Raw genomic sequence first — 23,321 nt, forward strand, 5'->3', positions numbered from 1 at the left:
TCTAAACGACATAATAAAAAGTCAACCGCACCACAGATTCCCAGACAGTCTTCCACACTGGTACTAGCGAGGCGTTAAGCTGTGTAATTTCTGCGATCTAACGAGAGCAGGCACATTCAGCTTAGAATGGCCATTGACGTTAAATGCTTTAATCCATAGTCCTTTTTAATCGATTGTTAAACAAAATCTAAACGACATAATAAAAAGTCAACCGCACCACGGATTCCCAGACAGTCTCCCACACTGGTACTAGCGAGGCCTTAAGCTGTGTAACTTCTGCGATCTGACGAGAGGAGGCACATTCAGCTTAGAATTGCCATTGACATTAAATGCTTTAATCCATAGTCCTTTTTAATCGATTGTGAAACAAAATATAAACGACATAATAAAAAGTCAACCGCACCACGGATTCCCAGACAGTCTCCCACACTGGTACTAGCGAGGCCTTAAGCTGTGTAACTTCTGCGATCTGACGAGAGCAGGTACATTCAGCTTAGAATGGCCATTGACATCAAAAACTTTAATCCATAGTCCTATTTAATCTATTGTGAAACAAAATCTAAATGACATAATAAAAAGGCAGCCGCACCACGGATTCCCAGACAGTCTCCCACACTGGTACTAGCGAGGCCTTAAGCTGTGTAACTTCTGCGATCTGACGAGAGCAGGCACATTCAGCTTAGAATGGCCATTGACATTAAATGCTTTAATCCATAGTCCTTTTTAATCGATTGTGAAACAAAATCGAAACGACATAATAAAAATTCAACCGCTCCACGGATTCCCAGCCAGTCTCCCACACAGGTACTAGCGAGGCCTTTAGCTGTGCAACTTCTGCGATCTGACGAGAGCAGGCACATTCAGCTTAGAATGGCCATTGACGTTAAATGCTTTAATCCATAGTCCTATTTAATCTATTGTGAAACAAAATCTAAACGACATAATAAAAAGTCAACCGCACCACAGATTCCCAGACAGTCTCCCACACTGGTACTAGCGAGGCCTTAAGCTGTGTAACTTCTGCGATCTGACGAGAGCAGGAACATTCAGCTTAGAATGGCCATTGACATTACAAGCCTTAATCCATAGTCCTATTTAATCTATTGTGAAACAAAATCTAAACAACATAATAAAAAGTTAACCGCACCACGGATTCCCAGACAGTCTCCCACACTGGTACTAGCGAGGCCTTAAGCTGTGTAACTTCTGCGAACTGACGAGAGGACATTCAGCTTAGAATGGCCATTGACATTAAAGGCTTTAATCCATAGTCCTTTTTAATCGATTGTGAAACAAAATCTAAACGACATAATAAAAATTCAACCGCACCACGGATTCCCAGACAGTCTCCCAAACTGGTACTAGCGAGGCCTTAAGCTGTGTAACTTCTGCGTTCGTTCGAGAGCAGGCACATTCAGCTTAGAATGGCTATTGACGTTAAATGCTTTAATCCATAGTCCTATTTAATCTATTGTGAAACAAAATCTAAACGACATAATAAAAAGTCAACTGCACCACGGATTCCCAGACAGTCTCCCACACTGGTACTAGCGAGGACTTAAGCTGTGTAACTTCTGCGATCTGACGAGAGCAGGCACATTCAGCTTAGAATGGCCATTGACATTAAATGCTTTAATCCATAGTCCTTTTTAATCGATTGTGAAACAAAATCTAAACGACATAATAAAAAGTCAACCGCACCACGGATTCCCAGACAGTCTCCCACACTGGTACTAGCGAGGACTTAAGCTGTGTAACTTCTGCGATCTGACGAGAGAAGGCACATTCAGCTTAGAATGGCCATTGACATTAAATGCTTTAATCCATAGTCCTTTTTAATCGATTGTGAAACAAAATCTAAACGACATAATAAAAAGTCAACCACACCACGGATTCCCAGACAGTCTCCCACACTGGTACTAGCAAGGCCTTAAGCTGTGTAACTTCTGCGATCTGACGAGAGCAGGGACATTCAGCTTAGAATGGCCATTGACATTAAATGCTTTAATCCATAGTCCTTTTTAATCGATTGTGAAACAAAATCTAAACGGCATAATAAAAATTCAACCGCACCACGGATTCCCAGACAGTCTCCCACACTGGTACTAGCGAGGCCTTAAGCTGTGTAACTTCTGCGATCTGACGAGAGCAGGCACATTCAGCTTAGAATGGCCATTGACGTTAAATGCTTTAATCCATAGTCCTATTTAATCTATTGTGAAACAAAATCTAAACGACATAATAAAAAGTCAACCGCACCACAGATTCCCAGACAGTCTTCCACACTGGTACTAGCGAGGCGTTAAGCTGTGTAATTCCTGCGATCTAACGAGAGCAGGCACATTCAGCTTAGAATGGCCATTGACATTAAATGCTTTAATCCATAGTCCTTTTTAATCGATTGTTAAACAAAATCTAAACGACATAATAAAAAGTCAACCGCACCACGGATTCCCAGACAGTCTCCCACACTGGTACTAGCGAGGCCTTAAGCTATGTAAGTTCTGCGTTCTGACGAGAGCAGGCACATTCAGCTTAGAATGGCCATTGACGTTAAATGCTTTAATCCATAGTCCTATTTAATCTATTGTGAAACAAAATCTAAACGACATAATAAAAAGTCAACCGCACCACGGATTCCCAGACAGTCTCCCACACTGGTACTAGCGAGGCCTTAAGCTGTGTAACTTCTGCGATCTGACGAGAACAAGCACATTCAGCTTAGAATGGCCATTGACGTTAAATGCTTTAATCCATAGTCCTATTTAATCTATTGTGAAACAAAATCTAAACGACATAATAAAAAGTCAACCACACCACGGATTCCCAGACAGTCTCCCACACTGGTACTAGCGAGGCCTTAAGCTGTGTAACTTCTGCGATCTGACGAAAGCAGGCACATTCAGTTTAGAATGGCCATTGACATTAAATGCTTTAATCCATAGTCCTTTTTAATCGATTGTGAAACAAAATCTAAACGACATAATAAAAAGTCAACCGCACCACGGATTCCCAGACAGTCTCCCACACTGGTACTAGCGAGGCCTTAAGCTGTGTAACTTCTGCAATCTGACGAGAGCAGGGACATTCAGCTTAGAATGGCCATTGACAATCAATGCTTTAATCCATAGTCCTTTTTAATCTATTGTGAAACAAAATCTAAACGACATAATAAAAAGTCAACCGCACCACGGATTCCCAGACAGTCTCCCACACTGGTACTAGCGAGGCGTTAAGCAGTGTAACTTCTGCGATCTAACGAGAGCAGGCACATTCAGCTTAGAATGGCCATTTACATTAAATGCTTTAATCCATAGTCCTTTTTAATCGATTGTGAAACAAAATCTAAACGACATAATAAAAAGTCAACCGCACCACAGATTCCCAGACAGTCTCCCACACTGGTACTAGTGAGGCCTTAAGCTGTGTAACTTCTGCGATCTGACGAGAGCAGGCACATTCAGCTTAGAATGGCCATTGACATTAAATGCTTTAATCCATAGTCCTTTTTAATCGATTGTGAAACAAAATCTAAACTACATAATAAAAAGTCAACCGCACCACGGATTCCCAGACAGTCTCCCACACTGGTACTAGCGAGGCCTTAAGCTGTGTAACTTCTGCGATCTGACGAGAGAAGGCACATTCAGCTTAGAATGGCCATTGACATTAAATGCTTTAATCCATAGTCCTTTTTAATCGATTGTGAAACAAAATCTAAACGACATAATAAAAAGTCAACCGCACCACGGATTCCCAGACAGTCTCCCACACTGGTACTAGCGAGGCCTTAAGCTGTGTAACTTCTGCGATCTGACGAGAGGAGGCACATTCAGCTTAGAATTGCCATTGACATTAAATGCTTTAATCCATAGTCCTTTTTAATCGATTGTGAAACAAAATCTAAACGACATAATAAAAAGTCAACCGCACCACGGATTCCCAGACAGTCTCCCACACTGGTACTAGCGAGGCCTTAAGATGTGTAACTTCTGCGATCTGACGAGAGCAGGCACATTCAGCTTAGAATGGCCATTGACATTAAATGCTTTAATCCATAGTCCTTTTTAATCGATTGTGAAACAAAATCTAAACGACATAATAAAAAGTCAACCGCACCATGGATTCCCAGACAGTCTCCCACACTGGTACTAGCGAGGCCTTAAGCTGTGTAACTTCTGCGATCTGACGAGAGCAGGGACATTCAGCTTAGAATGGCCATTGACATTAAATGCTTTAATCCATAGTCCTATTTAATCTATTGTGAAACAAAATCTAAACGACATAATAAAAAGTCAACCACACCACGGATTCCCAGACAGTCTCCCACACTGGTACTAGCGAGGCGTTAAGCTGTGTAACTTCTGCGATCTAACGAGAGCAGGCACATTCAGCTTAGAATGGCCATTGACATTAAATGCTTTAATCCATAGTCCTTTTTAATCGATTGTTAAACAAAATCTAAACGACATAATAAAAAGTCAACCGCACCACGGATTCCCAGACAGTCTCCCACACTGGTACTAGCGAGGCCTTAAGCTGTGTAACTTCTGCGATCTGACGAGAGCAGGCACATTCAGCTGAGAATGGCCATTGACATTAAAAGCCTTAATCCATAGTCCTATTTAATCTATTGTGAAACAAAATCTAAACAACATAATAAAAAGTCAACCGCACCACGGATTCCCAGACAGTCTCCCACACTGGTACTAGCGAGGCCTTAAGCTATGTAACTTCTGCGTTCTGACGAGAGCAGGCACATTCAGCTTAGAATGGCCATTGACGTTAAATGCTTTAATCCATAGTCCTATTTAATCTATTGTGAAACAAAATCTAAACGACATAATAAAAAGTCAACCGCACCACGGATTCCCAGACAGTCTCCCACACTGGTACTAGCGAGGCCTTAAGCTGGGTAACTTCTGCGATCTGATGAGAGCAGGCACATTCAGCTTAGAATGGCCATTGACATTAAATGCTTTAATCCATAGTCCTTTTTAATCGATTGTGAAACAAAATCTAAACGACATAATAACAAAGCAACCGCACCACAGATTCCCAGACAGTCTCCCACACTGGTACTAGCGAGGCCTTAAGCTGTGTAACTTCTGCGATCTGACGAGAGCAGGCACATTCAGCTTAGAATGGCCATTGACATTAAATGCTTTAATCCATAGTACTTTTTAATCGATTGTGAAACAAAATCTAAACGACATAATAAAAAGTCAACCGCACCACGGATTCCCAGACAGTCTCCCACACTGGTACTAGCGAGGCCTTAAGCTGTGTAACTTCTGCGATCTGACGAGAGCAGGGACATTCAGCTTAGAATGGCCATTGACATTAAATGCTTTAATCCATAGTCCTTTTTAATCGATTGTGAAACAAAATCTAAACGACATAATAAAAATTCAACCGCACCACGGATTCCCATACAGTCTCCCACACTGGTACTAGCGAGGCCTTAAGCTGGGTAACTTCTGCGATCTGACGAGAGCAGGCACATTCAGCTTAGAATGGCCATCGACGTTAAATGCTTTAATCCATAGTCCTATTTAATCTATTGTGAAACAAAATCTAAACGACATAATAAAAAGGCAACCGCACCATGGATTCCCAGACAGTCTCCCACACTGGTACTAGCAAGGCCTTAAGCTGTGTAACTTCTGCGATCTGACGAGAACAGGCACATTCAGCTTAGAATGGCCATTGACGTTAAATGCTTTAATCCATAGTCCTATTTAATCTATTGTGAAACAAAATCTAAATGACATAATAAAAAGTCAACCGCACCACGGATTCCCAGACAGTCTCCCACACTTGTACTAGCGAGGCCTTAAGCTGTGTAACTTCTGCGATCTGACGAAAGCAGGCACATTCAGTTTAGAATGGCCATTGACATTAAATGCTTTAATCCATAGTCCTTTTTAATCGATTGTGAAACAAAATCTAAACGACATAATAAAAAGTCAACCGCACCACAGATTCCCAGACAGTCTCCCACACTGGTACTAGCGAGGCCTTAAGCTGTGTAACTTCTGCGATCTGACGAGAGAAGGCACATTCAGCTTAGAATGGCCATTGACATTAAATGCTTTAATCCATAGTCCTTTTTAATCGATTGTGAAACAAAATCTAAACGACATAATAAAAAGTCAACCGCACCACGGATTCCCAGACAGTCTCCCACACTGGTACTAGCGAGGCCTTAAGCTGTGTAACTTCTGCGATCTGACGAGAGAAGGTACATTCAGCTTAGAATGGCCATTGACATCAAAAACCTTAATCCATAGTCCTATTTAATCTATTGTGAAACAAAATCTAAACAACATAATAAAAAGTCAACCGCACCACGGATTCCCAGACAGTCTCCCACACTGGTACTAGCGAGGCCTTAAGCTGTGTAACTTCTGCGATCTGACGAGAGCACGGACATTCAGCTTAGAATGGCCATTGACGTTAAATGCTTTAATCCATAGTCCTATTTAATCTATTGTGAAACAAAATCTAAATGACATAATAAAAAGGCAGCCGCACCACGGATTCCCAGACAGTCTCCACCACTGGTACTAGCGAGGCCTTAAGCTGTGTAACTTCTGCGTTCTGACGAGAGCAGGCACATTCAGCTTAGAATGGCCATTGACATTAAATACGTTAATCCATAGTCCTTTTTAATCGATTGTGAAACAAAATCTAAACGACATAATAAAAAGTCAACCGCACCACGGATTCCCAGACAGTCTCCCACACTGGTACTAGCGAGGCCTTAAGCTGTGTAACTTCTGCGATCTGACGAGAGCAGGGACATTCAGCTTAGAATGGCCATTGACATTAAATGCTTTAATCCATAGTCCTTTTTAATCGATTGTGAAACAAAATCGAAACGACATAATAAAAATTCAACCGCTCCACGGATTCCCAGCCAGTCTCCCACACTGGTACTAGCGAGGCCTTAAGCTGTGCAACTTATGCGATCTGACGAGAGCAGGCACATTCAGCTTAGAATGGCCATTGACGTTAAATGCTTTAATCCATAGTCCTATTTAATCTATTGTGAAACAAAATCTAAACAACATAATAAAAAGTCAACCGCACCACGGATTCCCAGACAGTCTCCCACACTGGTACTAGCGAGGCCTTAAGCTGTGTAACTTCTGCGTTCGTTAGCAGGCACATTCAGCTTAGAATGGCTATTGACGTTTAATGCCTTAATCCATAGTCCTATTTAATCTATTGTGAAACAAAATCTAAACGACATAATAAAAAGTCAACTGCACCACGGATTCCCAGACAGTCTCCCACACTGGTACTAGCGAGGCCTTAAGCTGTGTAACTTCTGCGATCTGACGAGAGCAGGCACATTCAGCTTAGAATGGCCATTGACATTAAATGCTTTAATCCATAGTCCTTTTTAATCGATTGTGAAACAAAATCTAAACGACATAATAAAAAGTCAACCGCACCACGGATTCCCAGACAGTCTCCCACACTGGTACTAGCGAGGACTTAAGCTGTGTAACTTCTGCGATCTGACGAGAGCAGGCACATTCAGCTTAGAATGGCCATTGACATTAAATGCTTTAATCCATAGTCCTTTTTAATCGATTGTGAAACAAAATCTAAACGACATAATAAAAACTCAACCACACCACGGATTCCCAGACAGTCTCCCACACTGGTACTAGCGAGGCCTTAAGCTGTGTAACTTCTGCGATCTGACGAGAGCAGGGACATTCAGCTTAGAATGGCCATTGACATTAAATGCTTTAATCCATAGTCCTTTTTAATCGATTGTGAAACAAAATCTAAACGGCATAATAAAAATTCAACCGCACCACGGATTCCCAGACAGTCTCCCACACTGGTACTAGCGAGGCCTTAAGCTGTGTAACTTCTGCGCTCTGACGAGAGCAGGCACATTCAGCTTAGAATGGCCATTGACGTTAAATGCTTTAATCCATAGTCCTATTTAATCTATTGTGAAACAAAATCTAAACGACATAATAAAAAGGCAACCGCGCCACAGATTCCCAGACAGTCTTCCACACTGGTACTAGCGAGGCGTTAAGCTGTGTAATTTCTGCGATCTAACGAGAGCAGGCACATTCAGCTTAGAATGGCCATTGACATTAAATGCTTTAATCCATAGTCCTTTTTAATCGATTGTTAAACAAAATCTAAACGACATAATAAAAAGTCAACCGCTCCACGGATTCCCAGACAGTCTCCCACACTGGTACTAGCGAGGCCTTAAGCTGTGTAACTTCTGCGATCTGACGAGAGGAGGCACATTCAGCTTAGAATTGCCATTGACATTAAATGCTTTAATCCATAGTCCTTTTTAATCGATTGTGAAACAAAATATAAACGACATAATAAAAAGTCAACCGCACCACGGATTCCCAGACAGTCTCCCACACTGGTACTAGCGAGGCCTTAAGCTGTGTAACTTCTGCGATCTGACGAGAGCAGGTACATTCAGCTTAGAATGGCCATTGACATCAAAAACCTTAATCCATAGTCCTATTTAATCTATTGTGAAACAAAATCTAAATGACATAATAAAAAGGCAGCCGCACCACGGATTCCCAGACAGTCTCCCACACTGGTACTGGCGAGGCCTTAAGCTGTGTAACTTCTGCGATCTGACGAGAGCAGGCACATTCAGCTTAGAATGGCCATTGACATTAAATGCTTTAATCCATAGTCCTTTTTAATCGATTGTGAAACAAAATCTAAACGACATAATAAAAAGTCAACCGCACCACGGATTTCCAGACAGTCTCCCACACTGGTACTAGCGAGGCCTTAAGCTGTGTAACTTCTGCGATCTGACGAGAGCAGGGACATTCAGCTTAGAATGGCCATTGACATTAAATGCTTTAATCCATAGTCCTTTTTAATCGATTGTGAAACAAAATCGAAACGACATAATAAAAAGTCAACCGCACCACGGATTCCCAGACAGTCTCCCACACTGGTACTAGCGAGGCCTTAAGCTGTGTAACTTCTGCGATCTGACGAGAGCAGGAACATTCAGCTTAGAATGGCCATTGACATTAAAAGCCTTAATCCATAGTCCTATTTAATCTATTGTGAAACAAAATCTAAACAACATAATAAAAAGTTAACCGCACCACGGATTCCCAGACAGTCTCCCACACTGGTACTAGCGAGGCCTTAAGCTGTGTAACTTCTGCGATCTGACGAGAGGACATTCAGCTTAGAATGGCCATTGACATTAAAGGCTTTAATCCATAGTCCTTTTTAATCGATTGTGAAACAAAATCTAAACGACGTAATAAAAATTCAACCGCACCACGGATTCCCAGACAGTCTCCCAAACTGGTACTAGCGAGGCCTTAAGCTGTGTAACTTCTGCGTTCGTTCGAGAGCAGGCACATTCAGCTTAGAATGGCTATTGACGTTAAATGCTTTAATCCATAGTCCTATTTAATCTATTGTGAAACAAAATCTAAACGACATAATAAAAAGTCAACTGCACCACGGATTCCCAGACAGGCTCCCACACTGGTACTAGCGAGGCCTTAAGCTGTGTAACTTCTGAGATCTGACGAGAGCAGGCACATTCAGCTTAGAATGGCCATTGACATTAAATGCTTTAATCCATAGTCCTTTTTAATCGATTGTGAAACAAAATCTAAACGACATAATAAAAAGTCAACCGCACCACGGATTCCCAGACAGTCTCCCACACTGGTACTAGCGAGGACTTAAGCTGTGTAACTTCTGCGATCCGACGAGAGAAGGCACATTCAGCTTAGAATGGCCATTGACATTAAGTGCTTTAATCCATAGTCCTTTTTAATCGATTGTGAAACAAAATCTAAACGACATAATAAAAAGTCAACCACACCACGGATTCCCAGACAGTCTCCCACACTGGTACTAGCAAGGCCTTAAGCTGTGTAACTTCTGCGATCTGACGAGAGCAGGGACATTCAGCTTAGAATGGCCATTGACATTAAATGCTTTAATCCATAGTCCTTTTTGATCGAATGTGAAACAAAATCTAAACGGCATAATAAAAATTCAACCGCACCACGGATTCCCAGACAGTCTCCCACACTGGTACTAGCGAGGCCTTAAGCTGTGTAACTTCTGCGATCTGACGAGAGCAGACACATTCAGCTTAGAATGGCCATTGACGTTAAATGCTTTAATCCATAGTCCTATTTAATCTATTGTGAAACAAAATCTAAACGACATAATAAAAAGTCAACCGCACCACAGATTCCCAGACAGTCTTCCACACTGGTACTAGCGAGGCGTTAAGCTGTGTAATCCCTGCGATCTAACGAGAGCAGGCACATTCAGCTTAGAATGGCCATTGACATTAAATGCTTTAATCCATAGTCCTTTTTAATCGATTGTTAAACAAAATCTAAACGACATAATAAAAAGTCAACCGCACCACGGATTCCCAGACAGTCTCCCACACTGGTAATAGCGAGGCCTTAAGCTGTGTAACTTCTGCGATCTGACGAGAGCAGGCACATTCAGCTGAGAATGGCCATTGACATTAAAAGCCTTAATCCATAGTCCTATTTAATCTATTGTGAAACAAAATCTAAACAACATAATAAAAAGTCAACCGCACCACGGATTCCCAGACAGTCTCCCACACTGGTACTAGCGAGGCCTTAAGCTATGTAACTTCTGCGTTCTGACGAGAGAAGGCACATTCAGCTTAGAATGGCCATTGACGTTAAATGCTTTAATCCATAGTCCTATTTAATCTATTGTGAAACAAAATCTAAACGACATAATAAAAAGTCAACCGCACCACGGATTCCCAGACAGTCTCCCACACTGGTACTAGCAAGGCCTTAAGCTGTGTAACTTCTGCGATCTGACGAGAGCAGGCACATTCAGCTTAGAATGGCCATTGACATTAAATGCTTTAATCCATAGTCCTTTTTAATCGATTGTGAAACAAAATCTAAACGACATAATAAAAAGGCAACCGCACCACGGATTCCCAGACAGTCTCCCACACTGGTACTAGCGAGGCCTTAAGCTGGGTAACTTCTGCGATCTGACGAGAGCAGGCACATTCAGCTTAGAATGGCCATTGACGTTAAATGCTTTAATCCATAGTCCTATTTAATCTATTGTGAAACAAAATCTAAACGACATAATAAAAAGGCAACCGCACCATGGATTCCCAGACAGTCTCCCACACTGGTACTAGCAAGGCCTTAAGCTGTGTAACTTCTGCGTTCTGACGAGAACAAGCACATTCAGCTTAGAATGGCCATTGACGTTAAATGCTTTAATCCATAGTCCTATTTAATCTATTGTGAAACAAAATCTAAACAACATAATAAAAAGTCAACCACACCACGGATTCCCAGACAGTCTCCCACACTGGTACTAGCGCGGCCTTAAGCTGTGTAACTTCTGCGATTTGACGAAAGCAGGCACATTCAGTTTAGAATGGCCATTGACATTAAATGCTTTAATCCATAGTCCTTTTTAATCGATTGTGAAACAAAATCTAAACGACATAATAAAAAGTCAACCGCACCACGGATTCCCAGACAGTCTCCCACACTGGTACTAGCGAGGCCTTAAGCTGTGTAACTTCTGCAATCTGACGAGAGCAGGGACATTCAGCTTAGAATGGCCATTGACAATCAATGCTTTAATCCATAGTCCTTTTTAATCTATTGTGAAACAAAATCTAAACGACATAATAAAAAGTCAACCGCACCACGGATTCCCAGACAGTCTCCCACACTGGTACTAGCGAGGCGTTAAGCAGTGTAACTTCTGCGATCTAACGAGAGCAGGCACATTCAGCTTAGAATGGCCATTTACATTAAATGCTTTAATCCATAGTCCTTTTTAATCGATTGTGAAACAAAATCTAAACGACATAATAAAAATTCAACCGCTCCACGGATTCCCAGACAGTCTCCCACACTAGTACTAGCGAGGCCTTAAGCTGTGTAACTTCTGCGATCTGACGAGAGCAGGGACATTCAGCTTAGAATGGCCATTGACATTAAATGCTTTAATCCATAGTCCTTTTTAATCGATTGTGAAACAAAATCGAAACGACATAATAAAAATTCAACCGCACCACGGATTCCCAGACAGTCTCCCACACTGGTACTAGCGAGGCCTTAAGCTGTGTAACTTCTGCGATCTGACGAGAGCAGGCACATTCAGCTTAGAATGGCCATTGACGTTAAATGCTTTAATCCATAGTCCTTTTTAATCGATTGTGAAACAAAATCTAAACGACATAATAAAAAGTCAACCGCACCACGGTTTCCCAGACAGTCTCCCACACTGGTACTAGCGAGGCCTTAAGCTGTGTAACTTCTGCGATCTGACGAGAGCAGGCACATTCAGCTTAGAATGGGCATTGACATTAGATGCTTTAATCCATAGTCCTTTTTAATCGATTGTGAAACAAAATCTAAACGACATAATAAAAAGTCAACCGCACCACGGATTCCCAGACAGTCTCCCACACTGGTACTAGCGAGGCCTTAAGCTGTGTAACTTCTGCGATCTGACGAGAGCAGGGACATTCAGCTTAGAATGGCCATTGACATTAAATGCTTTAATCCATAGTCCCTTTTAATCGATTGTGAAACAAAATCTAAACGACATAATAAAAATTCAACCGCACCACGGATTCCCAGACAGTCTCCCACACTGGTACTAGCGAGGCCTTAAGCTGTGTAACTTCTGCGATCTGACGAGAGCAGGCACACTCAGCTTAGAATGGCCATTGACGTTAAATACTTTAATCCATAGTCCTATTTAATCTATTGTGAAACAAAATCTAAACGACATAATAAAAAGTCAACCGCACCACGGATTCCCAGACAGTCTCCCACACTGGTACTAGCGAGGCGTTAAGCTGTGTAACTTCTGCGTTCTGACCAGAGCAGGCACATTCAGCTTAGAATGGCCATTGACGTTAAATGCTTTAATCCATAGTCCTATTTAATCTATTGTGAAACAAAATCTAAACGACATAATAAAAAGTCAACCGCACCACGGATTCCCAGACAGTCTCCCACACTGGTACTAGCGAGGCCTTAAGCTGTGTAACTTCTGCGATCTGACGAGAGCAGGCACATTCAGCTTAGAATGGCCATTGACATTAAACGCGTTAATCCATAGTACTTTTTAATCGATTGTGAAACAAAATCTAAACGACATAATAAAAAGTCAACCGCACCACGGATTCCCAGACAGTCTCCCACACTGGTACTAGCGAGGACTTAAGCTGTGTAACTTCTGCGATCTGACGAGAGCAGGCACATTCAGCTTAGAATGGCCATTGACGTTAAATCCTTTAATCCATAGTCCTATTTAATCTATTGTGAAACAAAATCTAAACGACATAATAAATAGTCAACCACACCACGGATTCCCAGACAGTCTCCCACACTGGTACTAGCGAGGCGTTAAGCTGTGTAACTTCTGCGATCTGACGAGAGCAGGCACATTCAGCTTAGAATGGCCATTGACATTAAAAGCCTTAATCCATAGTCCTATTTAATCTATTGTGAAACAAAATCTAAACAACATAATAAAAAGTCAACCGCACCACAGATTCCCAGACAGTCTCCCACACTGGTACTAGCGAGGCCTTAAGCTGTGTAACTTCTGCGATCTGACGAGAGCAGGCACATTCAGTTTAGAATGGCCATTGACATTAAAAGCCTTAATCCATAGTCCTATTTAATCTATTGTGAAACAAAATCTAAACAACATAATAAAAAGTCAACCGCACCACGGATTCCCAGACAGTCTCCCACACTGGTACTAGCGAGGCCTTAAGCTGTGTAACTTCTGCGTTCTGACGAGAGAAGGCACATTCAGCTTAGAATGGCCATTGACATTAAATGCTTTAATACATAGTCCTTTTTAATCGATTGTGAAACAAAATCTAAACGACATAATAAAAATTCAACCGCACCACGGATTCCCAGACAGTTTCCCACACTGGTACTAGCGAGGGCTTAAGCTGTGTAACTTCTGCGATCTAACGAGAGCAGGCACATTCAGCTTAGAATTGCCATTGACATTAAATGCTTTAATCCATAGTCCTTTTTAATCGATTGTGAAACAAAATCTAAACGACATAATAAAAAGTCTACCGCACCACGGATTCCCAGACAGTCTCCCACACTGGTACTAGCGAGGCCTTAAGCTGTGTAACTTCTGCGATCTGACGAGAGCAGGTACATTCAGCTTAGAATGGCCATTGACATTAAATGCTTTAATCCATAGTCCTTTTTAATCGATTGTGAAACAAAATCTAAACGACATAATAAAAAGGCAACCGCACCACGGATTCCCAGACAGTCTCCCACACTGGTACTAGCGAGGCCTTAAGCTGTGTAACTTCTGCGATCTGACGAGAGCAGGCACATTCAGTTTAGAATGGCCATTGACATTAAATGCTTTAATCCATAGTCCTTTTTAATCGATTGTGAAACAAAATCTAAACGACATAATAAAAAGTCAACCGCACCACGGATTCCCAGACAGTCTCCCACACTGGTACTAGCGAGTCCTTAAGCTGTGTAACTTCTGCGATCTGACGAGAGCAGGGACATTCAGCTTAGAATGGTGATTGACATTAAATGCTTTAATCCATAGTCCTTTTTAATCGATTGTGAAACAAAATCTAAACGACATAATAAAAATTCAACCGCCCCACGGATTCCCAGACAGTCTCCCACACTGGTACTAGCGAGGCCTTAAGCTGTGTAACTTCTGCGATCTGACGAGTGCAGGCACATTCAGCTTAGAATGGCCATTGACATTAAATGCTTTAATCCATAGTCCTTTTTAATCGATTGTGAAACAAAATCTAAACGACATAATAAAAAGTCAACCGCACCACGGATTCCCAGACAGTCTCCCACACTGGTACTAGCGAGGCCTTAAGCTGTGTAACTTCTGCGATCTGACGAGAGCAGGCACATTCAGCTTAGAATGGCCATTGACATTAAAAGCCTTAATCCATAGTCCTATTTAATCTATTGTGAAACAAAATCTAAACAACATAGTAAAAAGTCAACCGCACCACGTATTCCCAGACAGTCTCCCACACTGGTACTAGTGAGGCCTTAAGCTGTGTAACTTCTGCGATCTGACGAGAGCAGGCACATTCGGCTTAGAATGGCCATTGACATTAAATGCTTTAATCCATAGTCCTTTTTAATCGATTGTGAAACAAAATCTAAATGAAATAATAAAAAGTCAACCGCACCACGGATTCCCAGACAGTCTCCCACACTGGTACTAGCGAGGGCCTTAAGCTGTGTAACTTCTGCGTTCTGACGAGAGCAGGCACATTCAGCTTAGAATGGCCATTGACGTTAAATGCTTTAATCCATAGTCCTATTTAATCTATTGTGAAACAAAATCTAAACAACATAATAAAAAGTCAACCGCACCACAGATTCCCAGACAGTCTCCCACACTGGTACTAGCGAGGCCTTAAGCTGTGTAACTTCTGCGATATGACGAGAGCAGGCACATTCAGTTTAGAATGGCCATTGACATTAAAAGCCTTAATCCATAGTCCTATTTAATCTATTGTGAAACAAAATCTAAACAACATAATAAAAAGTCAACCACACCACGGATTCCCAGACAGTCTCCCACACTGGTACTAGCGAGGCCTTAAGCTGTGTAACTTCTGCGTTTTGACGAGAGCAGGCACATTCAGCTTAGAATGGCCATTGATGTTAAATCCTTTAATCCATAGTCCTATTTAATCTATTGTGAAACAAAATCTAAACGACATAATAAAAAGTCAACCGCACCACGGATTCCCAGACAGTCTCCCACACTGGTACTAGCAAGGCCTTAAACTGTGTAACTTCTGCGATCTGACGAGAGCAGGCACATTCAGCTTAGAATGGCCATTGACATTAAATGCTTTAATCCATAGTCCTTTTTAATTGATTGTGAAACAAAATCTAAACGACATAATAAAAAGTCAACCGCACCACGGATTCCCAGACAGTCTCCCACACTGGTACTAGCGAGGCCTTAAGCTGTGTAACTTCTGCGATCTGACGAGAGCAGGCACATTCAGCTTAGAATGGCCATTGACAATAAATGCTTTAATCCATAGTCCTTTTTAATCGATTGTGAAACAAAATCTAAACGACATAATAAAAAGTTAACCGCACCACGGATTCCCAGACAGTCTCCAACACTGGTACTAGCGAGGCCTTAAGCTGTGTAACTTCTGCGATCTGACGAGAGGAGGGACATTCAGCTTAGAATGGCCATTGACATTAAATGCTTTAATCCATAGTCCTTTTTAATCGATTGTGAAACAAAATCTAAACGACATAATAAAAATTCAACCGCACCACGGATTCCCAGACAGTCTCCCACACTGGTACTAGCGAGGCCTTAAGCTGTGTAACTTCTGCGATCTGACGAGAGCAGGCACATTCAGCTTAGAATGGCCATTGACGTTAAATGCTTTAATCCATAGTCCTATTTAATCTATTGTGAAACTAAATCTTAACGACATAATAAAAAGGCAACCACACCACGGATTCCCAGACAGTCTCCCACACTGGTACTAGTGAGGCGTTAAGCTGTGTAACTTCTGCGATCTAACGAGAGCAGGCACATTCAGCTTAGAATTGCCATTGACATTAAATGCTTTAATCCATAGTCCTTTTTAATCGATTGTGAAACAAAATCTAAACGACATAATAAAAAGTCAACCCCACCACGGATTCCCAGACAGTTTCCCACACTGGTACTAGCGAGGCCTTAAGCTGTGTAACTTCTGCGATCTGACGAGAGCAGGTACATTCAGCTTAGAATGGCCATTGACATTAAAAGCCTTAATCCATAGTCCTATTTAATCTATTGTGAAACAAAATCTAAACAACATAATAAAAAGTCAACCGCACCACGGATTCCCAGACAGTCTCCCACACTGGTACTAGCGAGGCCTTAAGCTGTGTAACTTCTGCGATCTGACGAGAGCAGGGACATTCAGCTATGAATGGCCATTGACATTAAATGCTTTAATCCATAGTCCTTTTTAATCGATTGTGAAACAAAATCTAAACGACATAATAAAAATTCTACCGCACCACGGATTCCCAGACAGTCTCCCACACTGGTACTAGCGAGGCCTTAAGCTGTGTAACTTCTGCGATCTGACGAGAGCAGGCACATTCAGCTTAGAATGGCCATTGACATTAAATGCTTTAATCCATAGTCCTTTTTAATCGATTGTGAAACAAAATCTAAACGACATAATAAAAAGTCAACCGCACCACGGATTCCCAGACAGTCTCCCACACTGGTACTAGCGAGTCCTTAAGCTGTGTAACTTCTGCGAACTGACGAGAGCAGGGACATTCAGCTTAGAACGGTGATTGACATTAAATGCTTTAATCCATAGTCCTTTTTAATCGATTGTGAAACAAAATCTAAACGACATAATAAAAATTCAACCGCCCCACGGATTCCCAGACAGTCTCCCACACTGGTACTAGCGAGGCCTTAAGCTGTGTAACTTCTGCGATCTGACGAGAGCAGGCACATTCAGCTTAGAATGGCCATTGACATTAAGTGCTTTAATCCATAGTCCTTTTTAATCGATTGTGAAACAAAATCTAAACGACATAATAAAAAGTCAACCGCACCACGGATTCCCAGACAGTCTCCCACACTAGTACTAGCGAGGCCTTAAGCTGTGTAACTTCTGCGATCTGACGAGAGCAGGCACATTCAGCTTAGAATGGCCATTGACATTAAAAGCCTTAATCCATAGTCCTATTTAATCTATTGTGAAACAAAATCTAAACAACATAGTAAAAAGTCAACCGCACCACGTATTCCCAGACAGTCTCCCACACTGGTACTAGCGAGGCCTTAAGCTGTGTAACTTCTGCGATCTGACGAGAGCAGGCACATTCGGCTTAGAATGGCCATTGACATTAAATGCTTTAATCCATAGTTCTTTTTAATCGATTGTGAAACAAAATCTAAACGACATAATAAAAAGTCAAACGCACCACGGATTCCCAGACAGTCTCCCACACTGGTACTAGCGAGGCCTTAAGCTGTGTAACTTCTGCGTTCTGACGAGAGCAGGCACATTCAGCTTAGAATGGCCATTGACGTTAAATGCTTTAATCCATAGTCCTATTTAATCTATTGTAAAACAAAATCTAAACAACATAATAAAAAGTCAACCGCACCACAGATTCCCAGACAGTCTCCCACACTGGTACTAGCGAGGCCTTAAGCTGTGTAACTTCTGCGATCTGACGAGAGCAGGCACATTCAGTTTAGAATGGCCATTGACATTAAAAGCCTTAATCCATAGTCCTATTTAATCTATTGTGAAACAAAATCTAAACAACATAATAAAAAGTCAACCGCACCACGGATTCCCAGACAGTCTCCCACACTGGTACTAGCGAGGCCTTAAGCTGTGTAACTTCTGCGTTCTGACGAGAGCAGGCACATTCAGCTTAGAATGGCCATTGACGTTAAATGCTTTAATCCATAGTCCTATTTAATCTATTGTGAAACAAAATCTAAACGACATAATAAAAAGTCAACCGCACCACGGATTCCCAGACAGTCTCCCACACTGGTACTAGCAAGGCCTTAAACTGTGTAACTTCTGCGATCTGACGAGAGCAGGCACATTCAGCTTAGAATGGCCATTGACATTAAATGCTTTAATCCATAGTCCTTTTTAATTGATTGTGAAACAAAATCTAAACGACATAATAAAAAGTCAACCGCACCACGGATTCCCAGACAGTCTCCCACACTGGTACTAGCGAGGCCTTAAGCTGTGTAACTTCTGCGATCTGACGAGAGCAGGCACATTCAGCTTAGAATGGCCATTGACAATAAATGCTTTAGGGTATGTTCACACGGCCAAATTTCAGACGTATACGAGGCGTATTATGCCTCGTTTTACGTCTGAAAATATGGCTACAATACGTCGGCAAACATCTGCCCATTCATTTGAATGGGTTTGCCGACGTACTGTGCAGACGACCTGTTATTTACGCGTCGTCGTTTGACAGCTGTCAAATGACGACTCGTAAAAATACAGCCTCGTCAAAAGAAGTGCAGGACACTTCTTTCAGACGTTTTTGGAGCTGTTTTCTCATAGACTCCAATGAAAACAGCTCCAAAAACGAGTTGGTAAAAAAATGAGTTGGTAAAATGCGAGTTGGTAAAAAACGTCTGAAAAGCAGGGTCTGTTTTCCCTTGAAAACAGCTCTGGATTTTCAGACGTTTTGGTTGACTACGTGTGAACATACCCTTAATCCATAGTCCTTTTTAATCGATTGTGAAACAAAATCTAAACGACATAATAAAAAGTTAACCGCACCACGGATTCCCAGACAGTCTCCCACACTGGTACTAGCGAGGCCTTAAGCTGTGTAACTTCTGCGATCTGACGAGAGCAGGGACATTCAGCTTAGAATGGCCATTGACATTAAATGCTTTAATCCATAGTCCTTTTTAATCGATTGTGAAACAAAATCTAAACGACATAATAAAAATTCAACCGCACCACGGATTCCCAGACAGTCTCCCACACTGGTACTAGCGAGGCCTTAAGCTGTGTAACTTCTGCGATCTGACGAGAGCAGGCACATTCAGCTTAGAATGGCCATTGACGTTAAATGCTTTAATCCATAGTCCTATTTAATCTATTGTGAAACTAAATCTTAACGACATAATAAAAAGTCAACCACACCACGGATTCCCAGACAGTCTCCCACACTGGTACTAGTGAGGCGTTAAGCTGTGTAACTTCTGCGATCTAACGAGAGCAGGCACATTCAGCTTAGAATTGCCATTGACATTAAATGCTTTAATCCATAGTCCTTTTTAATCGATTGTGAAACAAAATCTAAACGACATAATAAAAAGTCAACCCCACCACGGATTCCCAGACAGTTTCCCACACTGGTACTAGCGAGGCCTTTAGCTGTGTAACTTCTGCGATCTGACGAGAGCAGGTACATTCAGCTTAGAATGGCCATTGACATTAAAAGCCTTAATCCATAGTCCTATTTAATCTATTGTGAAACAAAATCTAAACAACATAATAAAAAGTCAACCACACCACGGATTCCCAGACAGTCTCCCACACTGGTACTAGCGAGGCCTTAAGCTGTGTAACTTCTGCGATCTGACGAGAGCAGGGACATTCAGCTTAGAATGGCCATTGACATTAAATGCTTTAATCCATAGTCCTTTTTAATCGATTGTGAAACAAAATCTAAACGACATAATAAAAAGTCAACTGCACCACGGATTCCCAGACAGTCTCCACACTGGTACTAGCGAGGCCTTAAGCTGTGTAACTTCTGCGATCTAATGAGAGCAGGTACATTCAGCTTAGAATGGCCATTGACATTAAAAGCCTTAATCCATAGTCCTATTTAATCTATTGTGAAACAAAATCTAAACAACATAATAAAAAGTCAACCGCACCACGGATTCCCAGACAGTCTCCCACACTAGTACTAGCGAGGCCTTAAGCTGTGTAACTTCTGCGATCTGACGAGAGCAGGGACATTCAGCTTAGAATGTCCATTGACATTAAATACTTTAATCCATAGTCCTTTTTAATCGATTGTGAAACAAAATCTAAACGACATAATAAAAATTCAACCGCACCACGGATTCCAAGACAGTCTCCCACACTGGTACTAGCGAGGCCTTAAGCTGTGTAACTGCTGCGTTCTGACGAGAGCAGGCACATTGAGCTTAGAATGGCCATTGACGTTAAATGCTTTAATCCATAGTCCTATTTAATCTATTGTGAAACAAAATCTAAACGACATAATAAACAGTCAGCCGCACCACGGATTCCCAGACAGTCTCCCACACTTGTACTAGCGAGGCCTTAAGCTGTGTAACTTCTGCGATCTGACGAGAGCAGGCACATTCAGCTTAGAATGGCCATAGACATTAAACGCTTTAATCCATAGTCCTTTTTAATCGATTGTGAAACAAAATCTAAACAACATAATAAAAAGTCAACCGCACCACGGATTCCCAGACAGTCTCCCACACTGGTACTAGCGAGGACTTAAGCTGTGTAATTTCTGCGATCTGACGAGAGCAGGGACATTCAGCTTAGAATGGCCATTGACATCAAATGCTTTAATCCATAGTCCTTTTTAATCGATTGTGAAACAAAATCGAAACGACATAATAAAAATTCAACCGCACCACGGATTCCCAGACAGTCTCCCACACTGGTACTAGCGAGGCCTTAAGCTGTGTAACTTCTGCGATCTGACGAGAGCAGGCACATTCAGCTTAGAATGGCCATTGACGTTAAATGCTTTACTCCATAGTCCTATTTAATCTATTGTGAAACAAAATGTAAACGACATAATAAGAAGTCAACCGCACCACGGATTCCCAGACAGTCTCCCACACTGGTACTAGCGAGGCGTTAAGCTGTGTAACTTCTGCAACCTAACGAGAGCTTGCACATTCAGCTTAGAATGGCCATTGACATTAAATGCTTTAATCCATAGTCCTTTTTAATCGATTGTGAAACAAAATCTAAACGACATAATAAAAAGTCAACCGCACCACGGATTCCCAGACAGTCTCCCACACTGGTACTAGCGAGGCCTTAAGCTGTGTAACTTCTGCGATCTGACGAGAGCAGGCACATTCAGCTTAGAATGGCCATTGACATTAAAAGCCTTAATCCATAGTCCTATTTAATTTATTGTGAAACAAAATCTAAACAACATAATAAAAAGTCAAACGCACCACGGATTCCCAGACAGTCTCCCACACTGGTACTAGCGAGGCCTTAAGCTGTGTAACTTCTGCGTTCTGACGAGAGCAGGCACATTCAGCTTAGAATGGCCATTGACGTTAAATGCTTTAATCCATAGTCCTATTTAATCTATTGTAAAACAAAATCTAAACAACATAATAAAAAGTCAACCGCACCACAGATTCCCAGACAGTCTCCCACACTGGTACTAGCGAGGCCTTAAGCTGTGTAACTTCTGCGATCTGACGAGAGCAGGCACATTCAGTTTAGAATGGCCATTGACATTAAAAGCCTTAATCCATAGTCCTATTTAATCTATTGTGAAACAAAATCTAAACAACATAATAAAAAGTCAACCGCACCACGGATTCCCAGACAGTCTCCCACACTGGTACTAGCGAGGCCTTAAGCTGTGTAACTTCTGCGTTCTGACGAGAGCAGGCACATTCAGCTTAGAATGGCCATTGACGTTAAATGCTTTAATCCATAGTCCTATTTAATCTATTGTGAAACAAAATCTAAACGACATAATAAAAAGTCAACCGCACCACGGATTCCCAGACAGTCTCCCACACTGGTACTAGCAAGGCCTTAAACTGTGTAACTTCTGCGATCTGACGAGAGCAGGCACATTCAGCTTAGAATGGCCATTGACATTAAATGCTTTAATCCATAGTCCTTTTTAATTGATTGTGAAACAAAATCTAAACGACATAATAAAAAGTCAACCGCACCACGGATTCCCAGACAGTCTCCCACACTGGTACTAGCGAGGCCTTAAGCTGTGTAACTTCTGCGATCTGACGAGAGCAGGCACATTCAGCTTAGAATGGCCATTGACAATAAATGCTTTAGGGTATGTTCACACGGCCAAATTTCAGACGTATACGAGGCGTATTATGCCTCGTTTTACGTCTGAAAATATGGCTACAATACGTCGGCAAACATCTGCCCATTCATTTGAATGGGTTTGCCGACGTACTGTGCAGACGACCTGTTATTTACGCGTCGTCGTTTGACAGCTGTCAAATGACGACTCGTAAAAATACAGCCTCGTCAAAAGAAGTGCAGGACACTTCTTTCAGACGTTTTTGGAGCTGTTTTCTCATAGACTCCAATGAAAACAGCTCCAAAAACGAGTTGGTAAAAAAATGAGTTGGTAAAAATGCGAGTTGGTAAAAAACGTCTGAAAAGCAGGGTCTGTTTTCCCTTGAAAACAGCTCTGGATTTTCAGACGTTTTGGTTGACTACGTGTGAACATACCCTTAATCCATAGTCCTTTTTAATCGATTGTGAAACAAAATCTAAACGACATAATAAAAAGTTAACCGCACCACGGATTCCCAGACAGTCTCCCACACTGGTACTAGCGAGGCCTTAAGCTGTGTAACTTCTGCAATCTGACGAGAGCAGGGACATTCAGCTTAGAATGGCCATTGACATTAAATGCTTTAATCCATAGTCCTTTTTAATCGATTGTGAAACAAAA

At 41.8% G+C, this 23,321-nt stretch overlaps 101 pseudogenes; all 101 read right to left on the reverse strand.

Annotated features, from left to right (window-relative positions):
• Positions 1 to 205: 205 nt before the first annotated feature.
• LOC142709913 (5S ribosomal RNA) lies at positions 206 to 324 on the reverse strand (annotated as a pseudogene).
• Positions 325 to 391: 67 nt separating this feature from the next.
• Positions 392 to 510, reverse strand: LOC142709633 (5S ribosomal RNA; annotated as a pseudogene).
• A 67-nt stretch (positions 511 to 577) lies between these two features.
• Positions 578 to 696, reverse strand: LOC142709830 (5S ribosomal RNA; annotated as a pseudogene).
• Positions 697 to 949: 253 nt separating this feature from the next.
• On the reverse strand, positions 950 to 1,068 carry LOC142709651 (5S ribosomal RNA; annotated as a pseudogene).
• A 249-nt stretch (positions 1,069 to 1,317) lies between these two features.
• On the reverse strand, positions 1,318 to 1,436 carry LOC142709896 (5S ribosomal RNA; annotated as a pseudogene).
• Positions 1,437 to 1,503: 67 nt separating this feature from the next.
• LOC142709728 (5S ribosomal RNA) lies at positions 1,504 to 1,622 on the reverse strand (annotated as a pseudogene).
• Positions 1,623 to 1,689: 67 nt separating this feature from the next.
• On the reverse strand, positions 1,690 to 1,808 carry LOC142709925 (5S ribosomal RNA; annotated as a pseudogene).
• Positions 1,809 to 1,875: 67 nt separating this feature from the next.
• Positions 1,876 to 1,994, reverse strand: LOC142709783 (5S ribosomal RNA; annotated as a pseudogene).
• Positions 1,995 to 2,061: 67 nt separating this feature from the next.
• LOC142709696 (5S ribosomal RNA) lies at positions 2,062 to 2,180 on the reverse strand (annotated as a pseudogene).
• A 253-nt stretch (positions 2,181 to 2,433) lies between these two features.
• On the reverse strand, positions 2,434 to 2,552 carry LOC142709757 (5S ribosomal RNA; annotated as a pseudogene).
• A 67-nt stretch (positions 2,553 to 2,619) lies between these two features.
• On the reverse strand, positions 2,620 to 2,738 carry LOC142709726 (5S ribosomal RNA; annotated as a pseudogene).
• Positions 2,739 to 2,805: 67 nt separating this feature from the next.
• On the reverse strand, positions 2,806 to 2,924 carry LOC142709882 (5S ribosomal RNA; annotated as a pseudogene).
• A 67-nt stretch (positions 2,925 to 2,991) lies between these two features.
• On the reverse strand, positions 2,992 to 3,110 carry LOC142709753 (5S ribosomal RNA; annotated as a pseudogene).
• Positions 3,111 to 3,363: 253 nt separating this feature from the next.
• On the reverse strand, positions 3,364 to 3,482 carry LOC142709948 (5S ribosomal RNA; annotated as a pseudogene).
• A 67-nt stretch (positions 3,483 to 3,549) lies between these two features.
• LOC142709834 (5S ribosomal RNA) lies at positions 3,550 to 3,668 on the reverse strand (annotated as a pseudogene).
• A 67-nt stretch (positions 3,669 to 3,735) lies between these two features.
• Positions 3,736 to 3,854, reverse strand: LOC142709914 (5S ribosomal RNA; annotated as a pseudogene).
• Positions 3,855 to 3,921: 67 nt separating this feature from the next.
• Positions 3,922 to 4,040, reverse strand: LOC142709723 (5S ribosomal RNA; annotated as a pseudogene).
• Positions 4,041 to 4,107: 67 nt separating this feature from the next.
• On the reverse strand, positions 4,108 to 4,226 carry LOC142709790 (5S ribosomal RNA; annotated as a pseudogene).
• Positions 4,227 to 4,293: 67 nt separating this feature from the next.
• Positions 4,294 to 4,412, reverse strand: LOC142709907 (5S ribosomal RNA; annotated as a pseudogene).
• Positions 4,413 to 4,479: 67 nt separating this feature from the next.
• Positions 4,480 to 4,598, reverse strand: LOC142709650 (5S ribosomal RNA; annotated as a pseudogene).
• A 67-nt stretch (positions 4,599 to 4,665) lies between these two features.
• LOC142709648 (5S ribosomal RNA) lies at positions 4,666 to 4,784 on the reverse strand (annotated as a pseudogene).
• Positions 4,785 to 4,851: 67 nt separating this feature from the next.
• LOC142709951 (5S ribosomal RNA) lies at positions 4,852 to 4,970 on the reverse strand (annotated as a pseudogene).
• Positions 4,971 to 5,037: 67 nt separating this feature from the next.
• On the reverse strand, positions 5,038 to 5,156 carry LOC142709820 (5S ribosomal RNA; annotated as a pseudogene).
• Positions 5,157 to 5,223: 67 nt separating this feature from the next.
• LOC142709641 (5S ribosomal RNA) lies at positions 5,224 to 5,342 on the reverse strand (annotated as a pseudogene).
• A 67-nt stretch (positions 5,343 to 5,409) lies between these two features.
• LOC142709864 (5S ribosomal RNA) lies at positions 5,410 to 5,528 on the reverse strand (annotated as a pseudogene).
• Positions 5,529 to 5,595: 67 nt separating this feature from the next.
• Positions 5,596 to 5,714, reverse strand: LOC142709740 (5S ribosomal RNA; annotated as a pseudogene).
• Positions 5,715 to 5,781: 67 nt separating this feature from the next.
• LOC142709906 (5S ribosomal RNA) lies at positions 5,782 to 5,900 on the reverse strand (annotated as a pseudogene).
• A 67-nt stretch (positions 5,901 to 5,967) lies between these two features.
• Positions 5,968 to 6,086, reverse strand: LOC142709880 (5S ribosomal RNA; annotated as a pseudogene).
• A 67-nt stretch (positions 6,087 to 6,153) lies between these two features.
• Positions 6,154 to 6,272, reverse strand: LOC142709758 (5S ribosomal RNA; annotated as a pseudogene).
• A 67-nt stretch (positions 6,273 to 6,339) lies between these two features.
• LOC142709760 (5S ribosomal RNA) lies at positions 6,340 to 6,458 on the reverse strand (annotated as a pseudogene).
• A 67-nt stretch (positions 6,459 to 6,525) lies between these two features.
• On the reverse strand, positions 6,526 to 6,644 carry LOC142709935 (5S ribosomal RNA; annotated as a pseudogene).
• A 67-nt stretch (positions 6,645 to 6,711) lies between these two features.
• LOC142709642 (5S ribosomal RNA) lies at positions 6,712 to 6,830 on the reverse strand (annotated as a pseudogene).
• A 435-nt stretch (positions 6,831 to 7,265) lies between these two features.
• On the reverse strand, positions 7,266 to 7,384 carry LOC142709947 (5S ribosomal RNA; annotated as a pseudogene).
• Positions 7,385 to 7,451: 67 nt separating this feature from the next.
• Positions 7,452 to 7,570, reverse strand: LOC142709715 (5S ribosomal RNA; annotated as a pseudogene).
• A 67-nt stretch (positions 7,571 to 7,637) lies between these two features.
• LOC142709862 (5S ribosomal RNA) lies at positions 7,638 to 7,756 on the reverse strand (annotated as a pseudogene).
• A 67-nt stretch (positions 7,757 to 7,823) lies between these two features.
• Positions 7,824 to 7,942, reverse strand: LOC142709776 (5S ribosomal RNA; annotated as a pseudogene).
• A 439-nt stretch (positions 7,943 to 8,381) lies between these two features.
• LOC142709879 (5S ribosomal RNA) lies at positions 8,382 to 8,500 on the reverse strand (annotated as a pseudogene).
• Positions 8,501 to 8,567: 67 nt separating this feature from the next.
• On the reverse strand, positions 8,568 to 8,686 carry LOC142709881 (5S ribosomal RNA; annotated as a pseudogene).
• A 67-nt stretch (positions 8,687 to 8,753) lies between these two features.
• On the reverse strand, positions 8,754 to 8,872 carry LOC142709773 (5S ribosomal RNA; annotated as a pseudogene).
• Positions 8,873 to 8,939: 67 nt separating this feature from the next.
• LOC142709946 (5S ribosomal RNA) lies at positions 8,940 to 9,058 on the reverse strand (annotated as a pseudogene).
• A 249-nt stretch (positions 9,059 to 9,307) lies between these two features.
• LOC142709898 (5S ribosomal RNA) lies at positions 9,308 to 9,426 on the reverse strand (annotated as a pseudogene).
• A 67-nt stretch (positions 9,427 to 9,493) lies between these two features.
• LOC142709839 (5S ribosomal RNA) lies at positions 9,494 to 9,612 on the reverse strand (annotated as a pseudogene).
• Positions 9,613 to 9,865: 253 nt separating this feature from the next.
• On the reverse strand, positions 9,866 to 9,984 carry LOC142709784 (5S ribosomal RNA; annotated as a pseudogene).
• Positions 9,985 to 10,051: 67 nt separating this feature from the next.
• On the reverse strand, positions 10,052 to 10,170 carry LOC142709845 (5S ribosomal RNA; annotated as a pseudogene).
• A 253-nt stretch (positions 10,171 to 10,423) lies between these two features.
• LOC142709828 (5S ribosomal RNA) lies at positions 10,424 to 10,542 on the reverse strand (annotated as a pseudogene).
• Positions 10,543 to 10,609: 67 nt separating this feature from the next.
• On the reverse strand, positions 10,610 to 10,728 carry LOC142709869 (5S ribosomal RNA; annotated as a pseudogene).
• A 67-nt stretch (positions 10,729 to 10,795) lies between these two features.
• Positions 10,796 to 10,914, reverse strand: LOC142709658 (5S ribosomal RNA; annotated as a pseudogene).
• Positions 10,915 to 10,981: 67 nt separating this feature from the next.
• On the reverse strand, positions 10,982 to 11,100 carry LOC142709731 (5S ribosomal RNA; annotated as a pseudogene).
• Positions 11,101 to 11,167: 67 nt separating this feature from the next.
• Positions 11,168 to 11,286, reverse strand: LOC142709791 (5S ribosomal RNA; annotated as a pseudogene).
• Positions 11,287 to 11,353: 67 nt separating this feature from the next.
• Positions 11,354 to 11,472, reverse strand: LOC142709887 (5S ribosomal RNA; annotated as a pseudogene).
• A 67-nt stretch (positions 11,473 to 11,539) lies between these two features.
• On the reverse strand, positions 11,540 to 11,658 carry LOC142709754 (5S ribosomal RNA; annotated as a pseudogene).
• A 253-nt stretch (positions 11,659 to 11,911) lies between these two features.
• Positions 11,912 to 12,030, reverse strand: LOC142709849 (5S ribosomal RNA; annotated as a pseudogene).
• A 67-nt stretch (positions 12,031 to 12,097) lies between these two features.
• On the reverse strand, positions 12,098 to 12,216 carry LOC142709702 (5S ribosomal RNA; annotated as a pseudogene).
• Positions 12,217 to 12,283: 67 nt separating this feature from the next.
• On the reverse strand, positions 12,284 to 12,402 carry LOC142709787 (5S ribosomal RNA; annotated as a pseudogene).
• Positions 12,403 to 12,469: 67 nt separating this feature from the next.
• On the reverse strand, positions 12,470 to 12,588 carry LOC142709643 (5S ribosomal RNA; annotated as a pseudogene).
• A 67-nt stretch (positions 12,589 to 12,655) lies between these two features.
• Positions 12,656 to 12,774, reverse strand: LOC142709803 (5S ribosomal RNA; annotated as a pseudogene).
• A 67-nt stretch (positions 12,775 to 12,841) lies between these two features.
• Positions 12,842 to 12,960, reverse strand: LOC142709919 (5S ribosomal RNA; annotated as a pseudogene).
• A 67-nt stretch (positions 12,961 to 13,027) lies between these two features.
• Positions 13,028 to 13,146, reverse strand: LOC142709847 (5S ribosomal RNA; annotated as a pseudogene).
• Positions 13,147 to 13,213: 67 nt separating this feature from the next.
• On the reverse strand, positions 13,214 to 13,332 carry LOC142709716 (5S ribosomal RNA; annotated as a pseudogene).
• A 67-nt stretch (positions 13,333 to 13,399) lies between these two features.
• Positions 13,400 to 13,518, reverse strand: LOC142709886 (5S ribosomal RNA; annotated as a pseudogene).
• Positions 13,519 to 13,585: 67 nt separating this feature from the next.
• LOC142709765 (5S ribosomal RNA) lies at positions 13,586 to 13,704 on the reverse strand (annotated as a pseudogene).
• A 67-nt stretch (positions 13,705 to 13,771) lies between these two features.
• Positions 13,772 to 13,890, reverse strand: LOC142709785 (5S ribosomal RNA; annotated as a pseudogene).
• Positions 13,891 to 14,143: 253 nt separating this feature from the next.
• On the reverse strand, positions 14,144 to 14,262 carry LOC142709725 (5S ribosomal RNA; annotated as a pseudogene).
• Positions 14,263 to 14,329: 67 nt separating this feature from the next.
• On the reverse strand, positions 14,330 to 14,448 carry LOC142709806 (5S ribosomal RNA; annotated as a pseudogene).
• A 67-nt stretch (positions 14,449 to 14,515) lies between these two features.
• On the reverse strand, positions 14,516 to 14,634 carry LOC142709874 (5S ribosomal RNA; annotated as a pseudogene).
• Positions 14,635 to 14,701: 67 nt separating this feature from the next.
• On the reverse strand, positions 14,702 to 14,820 carry LOC142709915 (5S ribosomal RNA; annotated as a pseudogene).
• Positions 14,821 to 14,887: 67 nt separating this feature from the next.
• LOC142709860 (5S ribosomal RNA) lies at positions 14,888 to 15,006 on the reverse strand (annotated as a pseudogene).
• Positions 15,007 to 15,073: 67 nt separating this feature from the next.
• LOC142709685 (5S ribosomal RNA) lies at positions 15,074 to 15,192 on the reverse strand (annotated as a pseudogene).
• Positions 15,193 to 15,259: 67 nt separating this feature from the next.
• LOC142709735 (5S ribosomal RNA) lies at positions 15,260 to 15,379 on the reverse strand (annotated as a pseudogene).
• A 253-nt stretch (positions 15,380 to 15,632) lies between these two features.
• On the reverse strand, positions 15,633 to 15,751 carry LOC142709890 (5S ribosomal RNA; annotated as a pseudogene).
• A 67-nt stretch (positions 15,752 to 15,818) lies between these two features.
• Positions 15,819 to 15,937, reverse strand: LOC142709717 (5S ribosomal RNA; annotated as a pseudogene).
• A 67-nt stretch (positions 15,938 to 16,004) lies between these two features.
• Positions 16,005 to 16,123, reverse strand: LOC142709872 (5S ribosomal RNA; annotated as a pseudogene).
• Positions 16,124 to 16,376: 253 nt separating this feature from the next.
• On the reverse strand, positions 16,377 to 16,495 carry LOC142709703 (5S ribosomal RNA; annotated as a pseudogene).
• Positions 16,496 to 16,748: 253 nt separating this feature from the next.
• Positions 16,749 to 16,867, reverse strand: LOC142709772 (5S ribosomal RNA; annotated as a pseudogene).
• Positions 16,868 to 16,934: 67 nt separating this feature from the next.
• Positions 16,935 to 17,053, reverse strand: LOC142709825 (5S ribosomal RNA; annotated as a pseudogene).
• A 67-nt stretch (positions 17,054 to 17,120) lies between these two features.
• LOC142709775 (5S ribosomal RNA) lies at positions 17,121 to 17,239 on the reverse strand (annotated as a pseudogene).
• Positions 17,240 to 17,492: 253 nt separating this feature from the next.
• Positions 17,493 to 17,611, reverse strand: LOC142709833 (5S ribosomal RNA; annotated as a pseudogene).
• A 67-nt stretch (positions 17,612 to 17,678) lies between these two features.
• On the reverse strand, positions 17,679 to 17,797 carry LOC142709701 (5S ribosomal RNA; annotated as a pseudogene).
• A 67-nt stretch (positions 17,798 to 17,864) lies between these two features.
• On the reverse strand, positions 17,865 to 17,983 carry LOC142709669 (5S ribosomal RNA; annotated as a pseudogene).
• Positions 17,984 to 18,050: 67 nt separating this feature from the next.
• Positions 18,051 to 18,169, reverse strand: LOC142709654 (5S ribosomal RNA; annotated as a pseudogene).
• Positions 18,170 to 18,236: 67 nt separating this feature from the next.
• LOC142709767 (5S ribosomal RNA) lies at positions 18,237 to 18,355 on the reverse strand (annotated as a pseudogene).
• Positions 18,356 to 18,422: 67 nt separating this feature from the next.
• LOC142709676 (5S ribosomal RNA) lies at positions 18,423 to 18,541 on the reverse strand (annotated as a pseudogene).
• Positions 18,542 to 18,608: 67 nt separating this feature from the next.
• LOC142709718 (5S ribosomal RNA) lies at positions 18,609 to 18,727 on the reverse strand (annotated as a pseudogene).
• Positions 18,728 to 18,794: 67 nt separating this feature from the next.
• LOC142709885 (5S ribosomal RNA) lies at positions 18,795 to 18,913 on the reverse strand (annotated as a pseudogene).
• A 480-nt stretch (positions 18,914 to 19,393) lies between these two features.
• On the reverse strand, positions 19,394 to 19,512 carry LOC142709746 (5S ribosomal RNA; annotated as a pseudogene).
• A 67-nt stretch (positions 19,513 to 19,579) lies between these two features.
• LOC142709704 (5S ribosomal RNA) lies at positions 19,580 to 19,698 on the reverse strand (annotated as a pseudogene).
• A 253-nt stretch (positions 19,699 to 19,951) lies between these two features.
• On the reverse strand, positions 19,952 to 20,070 carry LOC142709841 (5S ribosomal RNA; annotated as a pseudogene).
• Positions 20,071 to 20,137: 67 nt separating this feature from the next.
• LOC142709687 (5S ribosomal RNA) lies at positions 20,138 to 20,256 on the reverse strand (annotated as a pseudogene).
• A 67-nt stretch (positions 20,257 to 20,323) lies between these two features.
• LOC142709720 (5S ribosomal RNA) lies at positions 20,324 to 20,441 on the reverse strand (annotated as a pseudogene).
• Positions 20,442 to 20,508: 67 nt separating this feature from the next.
• LOC142709769 (5S ribosomal RNA) lies at positions 20,509 to 20,627 on the reverse strand (annotated as a pseudogene).
• Positions 20,628 to 20,694: 67 nt separating this feature from the next.
• LOC142709931 (5S ribosomal RNA) lies at positions 20,695 to 20,813 on the reverse strand (annotated as a pseudogene).
• Positions 20,814 to 20,880: 67 nt separating this feature from the next.
• On the reverse strand, positions 20,881 to 20,999 carry LOC142709903 (5S ribosomal RNA; annotated as a pseudogene).
• Positions 21,000 to 21,066: 67 nt separating this feature from the next.
• On the reverse strand, positions 21,067 to 21,185 carry LOC142709750 (5S ribosomal RNA; annotated as a pseudogene).
• A 67-nt stretch (positions 21,186 to 21,252) lies between these two features.
• On the reverse strand, positions 21,253 to 21,371 carry LOC142709705 (5S ribosomal RNA; annotated as a pseudogene).
• Positions 21,372 to 21,624: 253 nt separating this feature from the next.
• LOC142709897 (5S ribosomal RNA) lies at positions 21,625 to 21,743 on the reverse strand (annotated as a pseudogene).
• A 67-nt stretch (positions 21,744 to 21,810) lies between these two features.
• Positions 21,811 to 21,929, reverse strand: LOC142709655 (5S ribosomal RNA; annotated as a pseudogene).
• Positions 21,930 to 21,996: 67 nt separating this feature from the next.
• LOC142709768 (5S ribosomal RNA) lies at positions 21,997 to 22,115 on the reverse strand (annotated as a pseudogene).
• Positions 22,116 to 22,182: 67 nt separating this feature from the next.
• LOC142709688 (5S ribosomal RNA) lies at positions 22,183 to 22,301 on the reverse strand (annotated as a pseudogene).
• Positions 22,302 to 22,368: 67 nt separating this feature from the next.
• On the reverse strand, positions 22,369 to 22,487 carry LOC142709719 (5S ribosomal RNA; annotated as a pseudogene).
• Positions 22,488 to 22,554: 67 nt separating this feature from the next.
• Positions 22,555 to 22,673, reverse strand: LOC142709909 (5S ribosomal RNA; annotated as a pseudogene).
• Positions 22,674 to 23,154: 481 nt separating this feature from the next.
• Positions 23,155 to 23,273, reverse strand: LOC142709878 (5S ribosomal RNA; annotated as a pseudogene).
• Positions 23,274 to 23,321: the final 48 nt, after the last annotated feature.

The sequence above is a fragment of the Rhinoderma darwinii genome, unplaced genomic scaffold, assembly GCF_050947455.1.
Source record: "Rhinoderma darwinii isolate aRhiDar2 unplaced genomic scaffold, aRhiDar2.hap1 Scaffold_4177, whole genome shotgun sequence".
NCBI lineage: Eukaryota > Metazoa > Chordata > Amphibia > Anura > Rhinodermatidae > Rhinoderma > Rhinoderma darwinii.